This window comes from Perca flavescens, chromosome 1 (genome assembly GCF_004354835.1).
Source record: "Perca flavescens isolate YP-PL-M2 chromosome 1, PFLA_1.0, whole genome shotgun sequence".
Lineage (NCBI taxonomy): Eukaryota > Metazoa > Chordata > Actinopteri > Perciformes > Percidae > Perca > Perca flavescens.
The window spans coordinates 5,084,482-5,098,550 of NC_041331.1; the positions used below are offsets into that span (position 1 = coordinate 5,084,482).

The window sequence follows — 14,069 nt, forward strand, 5'->3', positions numbered from 1 at the left end:
AACATTTCATTCACTTTTTTGTGTATATATATATATATATATATATATATATATATATATATATATATATATATATATATATATATATATATATATGGACTCGTCCATATATAAATAAACATTAAGAAAATGAATGAAGTGTATATATATACACTTCATTCATTTTCTTTGTTGTTTATTTATATATGGACTCGAGTCCTGGACTCGGACTCAAGTCAATGGAGTCGGACTCAAGTATATATATTTATATATATATATATATATATATATATATATATATATATATATATATATATATAGGCTACACTTTATTCATTTTCTTAATGTTTATTTGTATATGGGAAAGTATGTACCAGTACTCAAGTCCTGATTTGAGTAGCTCTTTTCTGGACTCGTGACTTGACATGGACTCGCACATTGATGACTGGTACTAGGACTCAAAGATTTATGAAATCAGACTCAAGCATTCATGAAATAGGACTCGGAAGTTGAAGGAAATTTCGACTACTTTTAAGTGTAATAAGCATCGATGGAGTACTCAAGACCTGGACTCGGACTCGAGTCGCTATTCTCTAGACTTAACTCAGATTCAAACTCAGGTAATGGCGACTGGACTCAAACTCGGCTCAGACTCTTCTTTGGTGACTTGACTAGGACTCGACAGTTGGTTGACTCGACTACAACGCTGGTATGTACACAAAGCCTGAGCTAACTGGCAACACCCTGAAATGAAAGACCAAACCTCCAAACAAATTCATATTAATATGTATACATTATTTTTATATTGATATATTGTATATTATTGCCATATAACTGGAACAAGAAACCAGCAATGTTGAAATTCTTTTCACATAATTTATTTTTGTCACATATTTCCCAACTCTTTCTGTGGCAAACTCATTGGTTTCAACTCAGGTCACAAATCTTAAAACCAGGCCACAAATATATCACTTTTGTTTTTAAAAAGCTACATGCAGGGGTGTTGGACTGGGGGTGGAAAGGGGACTGAGTACCAGGGCCCTCATGTGAGGAGGGCCCAAAAATATGCTAGAATGAATAGCTGTGGATGTGGGGAGGGGCCCATAGAGAATGCCTTTCTACAGGGCCCAGAATGTTGTGAAATAGCAATCGTAATAGATGCTATGGAGAAGCAGAGTATGTTCGGACTGCACCAGTGAGTGCTGGTGGGTCTTGAATTAATAAATGCTCTTCCAGCTGTAGGTTTAGGTATAATCACCATTACCGCATTATGTACTGTATGCTAATTAAGAATAGACATAATGCTACAGTAACAATAAGCGTTTTCCAAATTTGTCCGGAAAAGCCTGTGAGGCAAACTTGCTCTCCACTTACAGCAAGCTGTTCTTAATATCTGAACTCCCCTTGCACAGCAAGCATTAAAAAGGAAAAAAAAAATACAGCTCCTGCATGCATAGATCTGCACTCACGTATTCCATGCAGTAGATATCCAGGTCATTAAGCAACATTTTGACACCTCTGTTATTTACTACCCCAACCGGTTTCCCACCTCGTTTAATCAGACTTTACCAAAAAGCCGCTGACTCAGAGAGAAACCTTCTTTCTCTCCACTCTGTTTGTGTTTATCTGCTCCACTGACTTTGTCTCTCTTTCTCTTTGCTTACTTGCTCAGATTTTCCAAAAACGTCTATGTCACATGTGTCTGGGGTTCGGTATTGGGGAGAGGCTGAGCCACAGAAATATCACAAAAGCGCAAATAAAGTGGAGTAAAGCAGAGTGTTTTTTCTTGCCCCGACATGAAAGGCTCCATTTATCTAAGGCAGAGAAGGTCTCAGCTACGTGTTGTTAGGACCAGATGCTGAGTGGAACTTGCATTATCGCCGCAGGTCAGGTGATAAATGTTGTGTGGTTTTGACGTGTTTTTTTTTATGAAAGCAGCTATCACAACCCTGCGTCTCGTCATCCGTCAGACGGTGATATTTAAAACATCCAAAGTGGAGCGCACCGGGTTTTTTTTTTTGCCTTAGAAGTGGTTTACCTTCGATTTCCACTGCTGGGAAGGGATCACTTGAGACAAGGAGGGGGAGGCGGATTGAAGGGGAATTGATGTGGCTCAATACAAGTTATCTTTAATGGAGGGATGCTGGGTGGAGGGATTCAAGAGAAAAAGAAATAAAGGTGGAAAAAAGCAAGAGGACCTAGATGTGAAGTGTTGGCAGCTGTGTTTGGTGCGGTCGGACTTTGGGGTCAGGTGTCGACGGACACGCACACAGACAAACAAATGTTCACACGGCACACATATATTAGCCGTCCCTTCGCTTAAAGGTCCCATGGCATGAAAATTTCACTTTATGAGGTTTTTTAACATTAATATGCGTCCCCCCAGCCTGCCTATGGTCCTCCAGTGGCTAGAAATGGCGATAGGTGTAAACCGAGCCCTGGGTATCCTGCTCTGCCTTTGAGAAAATGAAAGCTCAGATGGGCCGATCTGGAATCTTCTCCTTATGAGGTCATAAGGAGCAAGATTACCTCCCCTTTCTCTGCTTTGCCCGCCCAGAGAATTTGGTCTGCCCATGAGAAAGAGAGAGACATCATGGCTTTCAAACGAGCAAAGTGGCAGTTGGTCAAGGCCACACCCCCACCATCCACCTTGCCCCCCCTCTCCTCCTCAATAGCTACAGTCACAGAAATGGCACATCCTAAGGAAAGCTCATTGTGGGACTGGCTCTAGTGACTGTAATTCTGCACCAAGGCTGAATTTCAGGAAAGAGACTTCAGATACAGTATTAGAGGACCACTAAGGTCTATATAAAAGAGACTTCAGATACAGTATTAGAGGACCACTAAGGTCTATATAAAAGAGACTTCAGATACAGTATTAGGGGACCACTAAGGTCTATATAAAAGAGACTTCAGATACAGTATTAGAGGACCACTAAGGTCTATATAAAAGAGACTTCAGATACAGTATTAGGGGACCACTAAGGTCTATATAAAAGAGACTTCAGATACAGTATTAGGGGACCACTAAGGTCTATATAAAAGAGACTTCAGATACAGTATTAGGGGACCACTAAGGTCTATATAAAAGCATCCAAAGAGCACCATGTCATGGGACCTTTAAAGGAAGCTGGGTGTAATATTGTTCTCGTCACGACGGCCATCTGATGTCAATTTCACACAGCGGCGGGACCCTCCGCAAGCTGCTCCGCACACAGCCACCCTGGTACCAAAACAAAAGCAACACACATACAAAAGGTGTCCTAAAGCTACACAGTCATGTGTAGCTTTAGGACACCTTGACGGTGACGGATGACACCCCCCCCCATGTCTCCGTCTCACCATCCCTCCTCACACACACACACACACACACACACACACACACACACACACACACACACACACACACTGGGATAAGTCATGAGGAAATGGATGCCCATGTTTTGTGGGACCACCTGTTCATCCTGGATACAAGTCTAAGAACCCTGTAAGGGTTAACCCTCTTTGTGAGAAGGAGCCAGGATTGTGTGTGTCTTCATACATGCGCGTGTGTGTGTGTGTGTGTGTTGGCACCGCCCCGTCTGAAACGTGCCCCATGAGTGGCAGACTGGCTCAGGCTGTCCGGCTGGGAGGGAACAGAGCCCACTGCTGGGCCACCTCCCTGACAACACACACACACACACACACACACACACACACACATAATCCTATGCACATTCCATGGGGAGCATCTCTCCTCTCCATCACCCATTCCAAACTACCTGCTCTAAAAGAAAAAAAGAAAAAAAAGACAAAGAAAGATGGATGGATAGTTATGCATCCTACATAGTTGTCTTCAATATCATTTACAGCTAATTTTTATGGCTGAATCAGTAAATCTTTTTCTCAAAGATGACTTTTTTTTGTAATTACAAGAAAAAACTAATAATTTCATTTAAAAAACAACGTGAAATGAAATGTATATAAGCTTTGTAAGCCACATATGTTTTACCTTTTCTAGAACAAACTAGTACCCTGCCGATCTGACTCTTCTCAACACCTGCACTCGGCCAGTCAACACTGTGGACACACACACCATGTTACAGTACGCTACCAGTGTGAGGGCCACACATTCACACCCACAAATGCATCCACACAAACCACCTTGAATCATGGCACCTCTCATCATTCTCATAAGTGTCTGAAAATAGGGGAAGTGCAATCACTAACCCCCCCCCTCCTCCCAAGAAATAATCACCTCCTGGGAGCCAACGAGATGGAGAAAAGAAAAAAAAATAGCAATCTTGTCTTTCAAACGTAAAGGGGAAAAATATTTTAAGGGGCAATGAATTTCGTGGAGCTGAATAGGATGTTGGTACATGTTTTACTAAAGGAAATATAATGGCAGACTATTATTAGATCACATTAATCACGAGTGTGCCAAAGGCAGTGACAGCCGCGCTGAAAAGGATTGAAAACGCTGGTAATGGATATAAATTACCCATTGTGTGATAAAAGGATTTTTTTCTTCACTAAGAAGGTAAAAAGGAATAAAAACACTGAAAGAGCCACTAAACGCTGTGTGTACATATTTGCGTGTGTATATGTGTTTATGTATGCGTGATTGTCCTGCCGCCTGCGAGTGTGTAATATGTAATAATACAGGGTTATCAGTGCAGGATTAAAATTTTAAGGGAATCAGATAGTGACAGTGAGGCCTCGCATTACAGGCGCCGGCGACAGAAAAGAGGGAAGGATTAAAAACAGATTAAATTGGTTTGTAGTGACTGGGATGAAAGGAAGGAAGGAAGGAGGAAGAGAGAGAGGGTGGTGGTGGTTGTGTGTGTGTGTGTGTGTGGTGGGGGGGGGGGGGGGGGGGTGGGAGAGTGTGTTTTGACAGAGGTCTGTCGGGCTTTTGGCACGGTGATAATGAGTCACATCTCCCATGCACTGTTATTTATCGCCGACTTGGCTCACAAACAAAAGATCAATAATTTTGAGCAAATCTAATGTTGTCCTCGCTGCTAATGCGGTCGTCCATCACATCTGCCATCTCCACCAAGGAGATGGACTGATTCCCTGTTTATTTGGAGATCAAATGCAATTATATCACATGGTTCTAATAACAGAGGAACCCCCCCCCCCCAACGTGGATATGTGTGGCGCCTTGGATCATGCCCATGCATATGTATATATAGATATACAGACATGCACAAAGGTGTCACGCATGTGTAAATGATAATATATGTGTCGAATGGGTTGCCGCGCCGTTTTTCCGCATCAATCTTCATTTCTTCCTCAGACCTTGCCTTTGAAATATGAAGTGTGTCAACGGCCCGTCCCCCCGCAACACGGGAGGCACACAAACATCCGTCAAAAGCAACGCAGCCGATGTTCACCAGTTAGCCCTGCAGCACAAAGAGATGAGAAGACAGCAGATCCTTCACTGACAACTAGCCCTGGGTGAGACACTTTCCAGCCACCTGAACTCAATCAGGCCCCAGCGGAGGCAGCATTTTGGGTATTTCATTTCATCTCTGTCCCCTTATTCACTCGAGGTACACTTGATTCATCTCGCACGAAGGAAACACGCGAATCGCATGGTGAATCTAACATCGCTTTTGTTATGGTTATCCTTCCCCGTTCTCAATCCCAACTCGTCAACTACTTGGTCAGTTGCCCTTAGCGTCAGAGACCGATGCAAAAATCACCCTTTAGCATCTGTATGGAACACATCGGTAAGGAGGTAGGTTGGGGTGGTGGATGGGTCAAACAACACAGGACTTTCACCCAGGAGACCAGGGTCCATGTCCTGTTCTTGTCTCGCGTGTCACTGAAATGTACATTTTGTAACCCCACCCAGGATCTTTTATTACATTACAAGTCATTACCTGACGCTTTTATCCAAAGCAACTTACAACTGCTACATAAGTCAGAGGCCGCACGCCTCTGGAGCAACTACGGGTTAAGTGTCTTGCTCAGGGACATGTCAGTTGATGTAATGCAGTGGGAATTGAACCCAGATCTCCCACACCAAAGGCACGTGTCATATCATATCCACTGCGCCATCACCACCCATGTTTAAAAATGATGCCAAATCAGTCCCGACCCAGAGCGTCAAACTGTGACGCCAAGAGTCTCGACCACGCGCATTGAAAAATGTCGCCAAAGGGGTACCCGGAGCATCAAATATCGCCACGAATGGGATTACATTGGAATTAGGTGAAAGCCCTCTGCGTCTGACTAAGACGCTAAAGGAGACTTTTTGCGTCTGTTACTAATGCTAAAGGCACCTGCCCAAGCATCGCATTTTGATGAGCTGGGAGTGAGAATGTGTTGGGTTATCTACATGGCTGCTGCTTGTTTTGGTCTCAAAGTGGACTCTAATATGAGGGCCATCAGATGTTCAATGCACTGTTCCCACAATGGACATGATACTGTATGAATCCACTCTGTGTAATATCTACCAACTGTTGGCCATGTATCCAAATCATTTGGGACCTTCTCCACCGTCCTTGGCACACCGAAACCAAACGCACCCCAGCGCTAGGACAGTAAAGCCAGTGGCAGGTGTAAGGCACTAAGCTCCTTTCCCTTCTCCCTGGGTGAGGTGTGAGGAGCAAAACAATGGCAGACAAAGGTCACCCGGCCCACAACGAGCCACCCGCTGAGGTGTTGACCCGCCGAACGCACCCCTGAGGAACAAGGAAGAAAGGAAGGAAGAATGGAAGGAACAGATAGAAATCTAGTCTATAACCAGGCAAAGACTTAAAGAGACACCACAGAACCAAGAAAATGACAAATATCAACCAAATTAAGCAGAAACCCTGGCTGAGTATAATATTATGGGTAATCAGAAAGTCGTATTAGCTTTGGAACTTCTTTAAAGTGACATTGGGAAGGTTTTTCCATTGATTCCAATGAAGTGCAAATTAGAGCCCAGAGCCCTTGGTGACATTTTTTTAATTGGTTTTATTATATTTAATAGGTTTAGATAGATTTTGCTGTGACTGTGTTTTAAATGCTAATGCATTTATTTACCTTCAGTATTCGAAAAGGTGCTACACAAATAAACTTACCCTGCCTTCAAATTGCTTTTTTGTCCAACCAACGATCCAAAGACATTCAATTTCAAACGAAACGAAAAATACTTCTTGATGAATGACTTAAAACAGCGACTCAATTATCTCTGTTAGTAGACAATTCAATTAATCCATTCAACACTACAATGCACATGTCAGATTTTTTGGGGTGTCCTGCATTCACACAGGTTTTTCAACAGGCTGTGTCAAAATCTGATGTCTGGAAATTGCTAGAAAGACAGATCCCGGGTACAGAAGGTCAGGACCTTGGCAGGTGAAGTAAGAAAGCCTCGACATAAGGCAGAGAGCAGGGAGGCGCGCCATGACCCAGTGCAACCCAAGGTACCTAATTCTCTCTCTCACTGGGTCTTTCTTCCCTGCTATTAACATACCCAGACACCTACAAGCATGGCAGACTTCCTAGATGTTCAGAGCAGTGTTAGGGCACAGCTAAAGGTCAACGTTCCTGGAAGCCATGCCAATATTAGCAACAGTGTGCTGTGTTTACACTACAGGTCTTTTTTTTAATTCAATTTAATTCAATTTATTTATCAATAGATCATTTTTTAGGCATTTTAGGCCTTTAATTGATAGGACAGCAGCTGTAGACAGGAAAGGGGAAGGAGAGGGTGAAAGACATGCAACCAGGGTTCAAAATTAACTTTTTTGTCCACCAGCCAAATGGCTAGTGAATGTCCAAATTTTACCAGCCACTCAATAGACTACCATTGTTTTTGTTGGCTTGTGAGGGAATACAAATTTTACCAGCATTTGGCTGGTAGATGGGGCTAACTTTGGACCCTGCATGCAACTAAAGGGCAACAGGTCACAATAACACCTGCGGCCACTGCAGTAAGGACTGAGCCTTTGTACATGGACAAAAAAATTTCATTTTATTTATGCAATGAACAAAGGCATTGCTATAGGTGAAACAGACAACCTCGCCGGAAATAGTGTCAAGTGTTGTTTTTCGAGGAGCAGGCCATGAAATCAGAGAAGGGCTGTTATAAATAGCCCACAAATGCATGCAGGGATCGTCACCTAAACAGTTTTTCCTTCCCCCCCAGTTTAATTGACACCCGTATATATATATATATATATATATCAGTGGTACAAATCCAAATAGGTGCAACACACTCATCAGTTCTCTGGAACAAGAGTGACTCGGGTTTGCACAAACACACAATAACAGGTCAACGTCTCTGATTTCACGGCAACTCAAGTGACAAGACGGCATAGTCGACGCCAGAACACACGGTCATTTTGAACTGTCAAAATGTTGAAATATATTTGCACATGCAGAGGAAACGCATCAGAGTGCCCCGGTGCCTCTACAAAATAGCCTCAGGATGATGGAACGTGTGTATGTGTGTTCAAAAGTTGTTTTAGTCGTGCAACAGAAAACTCAGATTGGACAGATAGTCTAGCTAGCTGTCTGGATTTACCCTGCAGAGATCTGAGGACCAGTTTACCATAAATCCACCGGAGTTTATAATGCCAACACAAAGAAAGCGGAAGGTAACGGGACATTCGGCAGAATTTCCGGCGGCAACGGACGAATCCTGGAAGTGGAACATCGTGGATATAGACTAACCAGACCCCAACTTGTGCTGACAGATGTAACAAGACCAACGAAGCCATGACGTTTATTTTGTTTTAATTTGTTTTGAGAAAGCTGTCATTGACGCTGACCAAAGGGTTTTAGTTGCCTAACCCTCATATACTTAACTTACCACATACATAACCTACATAACCACTTTCGTTCCCAGACCTTAACCATACAGTAGTTGCCATGAACAGGTACAATAATTTAAAGGTTTGGCATTGTCGTTGAATATAACAGATCATATTCATCTAACAATGAAGTTCTTGTCGTTGTTCTAATTTTAGTCTGGCGCAACGGAAGTAGACTGCTTTTGGTATCTGTGTGTTACTATTCTCGAAATTGGGAAACAACCACCTTCGAGCTAGCAAGCTACACGCTGAAAATAGCAAGTTATGACAAAAACTTTAACATCAGCCATGTAAAACACAAAAAATGTGTTTACGCCATTTACAATCTAACTGCATTTTACACACCAGCCCAGATCTGTTTTCGGACCCAGCCATCATCATTCGGAGTTGATTTGGCAGCGGCATGCACCAGTGACATTGATTTCACCAATACCAATGTATCAGTTTAATATATTTCTGCAAGAGCCACATATAGCTAGCTAATCATCTGAGGTTTTAATAAGTATAGGCAGGCTTCACCTCTAGGGCACTGAAGATCAAGTTTGTATTATGTTTTACATACGTCATTTATTATTTTACGTGGAGTTTTCTTTTGCTAGGAATTAGCCATTTTAATGCCAGAGCTTGCATCCTTACATGCAAAATGTTTCACCTAATCAAGTTCCTTCCGAGCTTAGTGCCGTCCAAAACGATGGGAAGCTTCAGATGGGATTCTAGAAAGTATCTGTGATGTAGCCAAGCCTATTCTATGTTTGGCAGGTTAGCAAAACTCGTTGCAACACTTGTCAGTGTATGGAACCTGCATTTATGGCTCAGAATCAAGAAAATGATTTGCAGTCATGATAGCACCGTCATACTAGAGATGGCCAAAGACAATAATGCATCTGAGACCAAATACTGTATCCAGTGTGATGACCTGTCTTCAGCAACATTGCTATTAGCTTCTTTCATTAGTGTGGCATCATTGGAAAATGATGGTCCTATTAACTTCTTCATCATCTGTATATGAGGAAAATACAGATTTTTTTTTTTTTAAATTTGGATTATTATTTTTTGGCTCGTCTCCCTTGGTGGCAGCATTTAGTGTTGAGGAAATCCTCTGACATGTACAGTATAATCTACTTCAGACTGACATCAGCCAGCGCTGCTATCGGTGCATCCCTATCTCACTGAGCAGACATGAAGCAGTCTGGGAGCCAGGCTAGACTGACACCGCATCAGAAGCACCTAACGCTCCCATCGTAGCATGAATATCGCCTATGGGAATCCACCGCACTAAAGAGTCATGTCAAGGATCTCAACAACGTGTGACATCTCCCTCAGCCACTGCTGTCATGTTCCCTCTGCTTCTCACTTCTATTTCCCCCCTTTTTTTCCTCTTTCCAAGCCTCTCTTGACTCTGGTTTGAGTAGGAGACTTGCTCCCTGAGCGTTTTAAGTTGTCTTTTTTTTTTTTAAACACACATATCAAAGCCAGGAGTAAAGGGGGGTGATAAAAGACAGATGTTTCTCTTATGCCTTTCTACTCTAGTACAATGAAGCTTTGGAAAGGAAAGAGAGAGCGCGAGAGGAGTGAAAAGACATTTGCAAAGATCTTTTTGCCATCCACATCCTTTCTCCTGACGACTGGCGATACATCATTTGTATTGATGCAATATTAAATTTCAATATTGCATGTCAAAAGGTACAAAATGATAGATCATAGCCTAACTAAATGAATTATTAAAGGCCTACCCCGGCTGCGCTATCGGCTTCTCTTACAATCAGCTGTGTCAGAGGAGTGCAGTTGGTGATACTGGCAGCATTTCAAAGCTTTGTCGTATTTTTTTTTTCTTTTCTTTTTTTCTCTGCCGTATCCCAGCATTCTTAATCTAGCTCTCTGTCACTTATTAATGTTCCCAAAAACTAAAAAACCACAGATCTTTCCCTCCCAATAATCAGAGGCTTAACTCACGTCCTTTTATTTCTCCAGAAAAGAAGAAAAAAAATCTTTAAAAAAAAAAAAAAAAAAAAAAATGAATGAAGTTGTAATTAAATATTGAATATTGAGCAGAAGATAAGGATAAGGAAATATGGTGAGCTTTGTTAGATGTGTTAAGAGCAGAGAGGAAGGGAGAGCGCAGCCACGGTTGAGGCGGTGACTCATTCTGCGCGCTGTATGATTTATGTGCTCTTTACGTGCTCTGCGACCCTGTAAGCTTATCTCTATATTCCCTGTCTGATAGAGTGACTCCACTGTTGTCTCCATGCCTCGCCACAATAACACTCGGTACCGGACTTGATGGTTGATTCTAATTTACAACCCCGGGTCAAAGGTTCCATCTTTGACGGCTCGTCAAGTTGTGGTTGACGGGAAAGGAGAGGGTAACGGGGGAGAAACTGGGAGGAGAGAGGACGGAGAGAGAAAGAGGATGATTTCCTGTAGAAATGAGTGGACTCTAACAAGCACCCGCTGTGTGTGCAAGTAAGAATGACTGAAAATCTGCATAGGGAGGTAGGTCGGGACGCCCACGATCTTTTCCTAAACCTCACTGTCCCGAACTAGAGCATCAAAACGTGACACCAAGAGTCCCGACAAAGCTAAGTCCCGAGAGCGTCAAAATAGTGACGCCAAGGGTCCCGCCCCGGGCCTCAAAAAGGAGACTTTTTGTGTCAATTACAACCCGCCAAAGGCACCTGACCATTGCTTTTTTTTTTTGCGTGGTGTGCAACAGTCTGAAAATGACATCAAACAGTGACTATGCTTAAAATGTTGAGTTCAGCCACTGTCTTGGGCGCTTGTTTCTCAAAAGCATCTTAAAGCTAAGATGATTGTAAAATCCATCTCGTGAACCTTCTTGATCTAGAGAAATGTTTCCCAAAGCACTCGTACAAATGCTCGTACGCACTCTGAGGAGGCAAGGAGCATCTGAAGCAAAAACAAAACCAATTTCTTTAGCGTTTTCATACAACATAATGACACATAAAAGGTGTTTTTGTGTCATTTACAAGACCTACGCTTTGTGATGTATGCATTTGTAATATATAGCATGGCTATAGTTGGTTAAATATGCACTTTATAGAGTTTTCAGCACCACGGACAGCTGACGTTAAGAAGCTCTTTAGGGCATGCCCGTGCACTGGTTACTGCTTTGGGAACGTGTGTAGAAATTTAAGAGCATTTGAGGAAAAACTCTTAGAAAACGTTCTCAAATTCTTGAAATGAATCACCAATTCACTGAGAGGCACAGACATGGCAAGGGAAGTTTTGTTCTAGCTTCTCAAATCATTTCACTGTTGTGTCGTGTATGCATTTATATTACAGAATAACCAACTGTTGTCACAGTGACTTTGGGATCTTATAGAGGTTTACACAGAAATCAATGTGAGGTCAGGGCTTGAACCCGATGGCTTCCCAAATAAGGTCAAATAAAATCTGTTTGCACAATTGCAGGCCAATCAGTCAGATTGCTCCAGTCCCCCGTTTTTTTTCCCCCCTTGGAAATTTGCTCTCCTCGAAATAAGAAGCAGCCGATACAGCTGCATACTGCTGGAAGATGTGTGTAGAACCCCTTTCCCACAACCACCCACTCGGGGTTGCTGATTAAGTGTTACATAGTCTATATAGACAACGTTACACTCCCGGGATTGTTCAGGTGCTGTCGAAATTTCGCCGGATGTGCCTAATTTTCGGCCAGATGTCCATCACCTTCCGCTAACTTTGTGTTGGTATTCTAACCTCCGGTGGATTTCTGAGAACTATGGTTAACTGCTCCTCAGATCTCTGCAGGGTAAATCCAGACAGCTAGCTAGACTATCTGTCCAATCTGAGTTTTCTGTCGCAAGACTAAAACAACTTTTGAACGTACACATGTTCCACCAAAACAAGTTCCTTCCAGAGGCTATTTTGCAGCGGCCCCCGATTGTGATTGGTTTAAAGAAATGCCAACAAACCAGAGCATGTTTTCCTCATCCCTGAATGCTATGTGGAGTAGCCAGACCCTCCTCCGCAGCGCTGTGGAGGAAGGTCTGGCAATGCGGGACTATGGGTTACACAAATCTTTCCTCACAAGCATCAAGGGAGCCTTTTTGGTTTGGTACATATGTCAGTTAGACTAAATATGTCCCGTTCAATCAATTTGAAGTAAAGTTCAAGCCAAATTCAATATCTCTTTTTGAAGACTAAATTTTGGCACAAATGCATACAAGGTAAAACGCTCTTTTCTAATTATTCCTTACTCCTTAGCGACAGAGGGAGGCAGCTAGCATGGGGCATGCTAATGAGTTCTAAAGTTTTACAAAGTACACCTGCTTGGCATCTTACTTATTTTGTAATTCCCCAATTTGAAAAGGCCGCTTAAAGTGAGACTGTGTAAGGAAGTTGTAGCTCTTAAAGCAGTGCTTCGCCTTCTGAGAATATAGTTCCCAGTATGTATACGGTTAGAATAGGCTGCGTCTCATGTGACCTTGTTCTTTGTACACGCTGTGACTATACAAATCACAACGTGTAAATAGGAAAATGTTTGCGTTATTTTGTCACTTATTGGGAGCAGTAGGCTAGTTGGAGCCGGTTACCTCCAGGATCTGGGCTAAGCTAGGCTAGCGGTGGGTGCGTCAGACAGAGTTAGGACACGGAGATGAGAAGGGTATGTATGGACTCGTCTAACTCTGGGGGGTGCGGTGAAGTCCCAATAAGTCAGCGTGTTCCTTTAAGTCGAGCATTTTGAGTTGCCATGTGTTTCGGTCAAAGAGCCTACAGTGTGTAAGTTGTTGAATAGTGAATGTTGCCACAAGTGGCCATTATGAAATAATGGTAAATGCTATGTAAAAAAAAAAAAGTAGATCATCAAGTCAGCAGAGGAAGAGACTCAGTAATGCCAATTACACAGCAACATGTGTGTTGATAACATTAGATTAGTCACCATCAGCTGCTGGTCATACGAGACCACGCACGGCTGTTGCTGAGTGTATTGATACGGGCACGGCTTCAATTTAGTACGCAAGGGAATAGTTCAACATTTTGGGAAATTTGCTTTGTTGGCAAGTCTTTTGGCAAGATTAGACAACACCACTCTTATGTCTGTACGCTGAATATCAGAATCAGAAAAAAAGGTTGTATTGCAACAATGAGTACACGTATGTGGAATTGGCCTTGGTGAAAGGTACATACATAAACAAAGAAATTAACCCTCCTGTTGTCCTGAAATTTGGATTTCTTTCAACCAAATAGCCCAAAAGTAACACAGATGGTTCCATGAAACGCTCTCCCCAAGTAAAAGTAAGGATCAGTTCAGTACTATCATTGACTTTTGGGTGT

At 42.6% G+C, this 14,069-nt stretch overlaps 1 protein-coding gene across 4 annotated transcripts in view; it reads right to left on the minus strand.

The window, feature by feature from the left end:
* znf536 (zinc finger protein 536) overlaps positions 1–14,069 on the minus strand; it is a 336,960-nt gene that overhangs the window by 193,169 nt on the left and 129,722 nt on the right. The gene's annotated exons all lie outside the window — the stretch shown is intronic.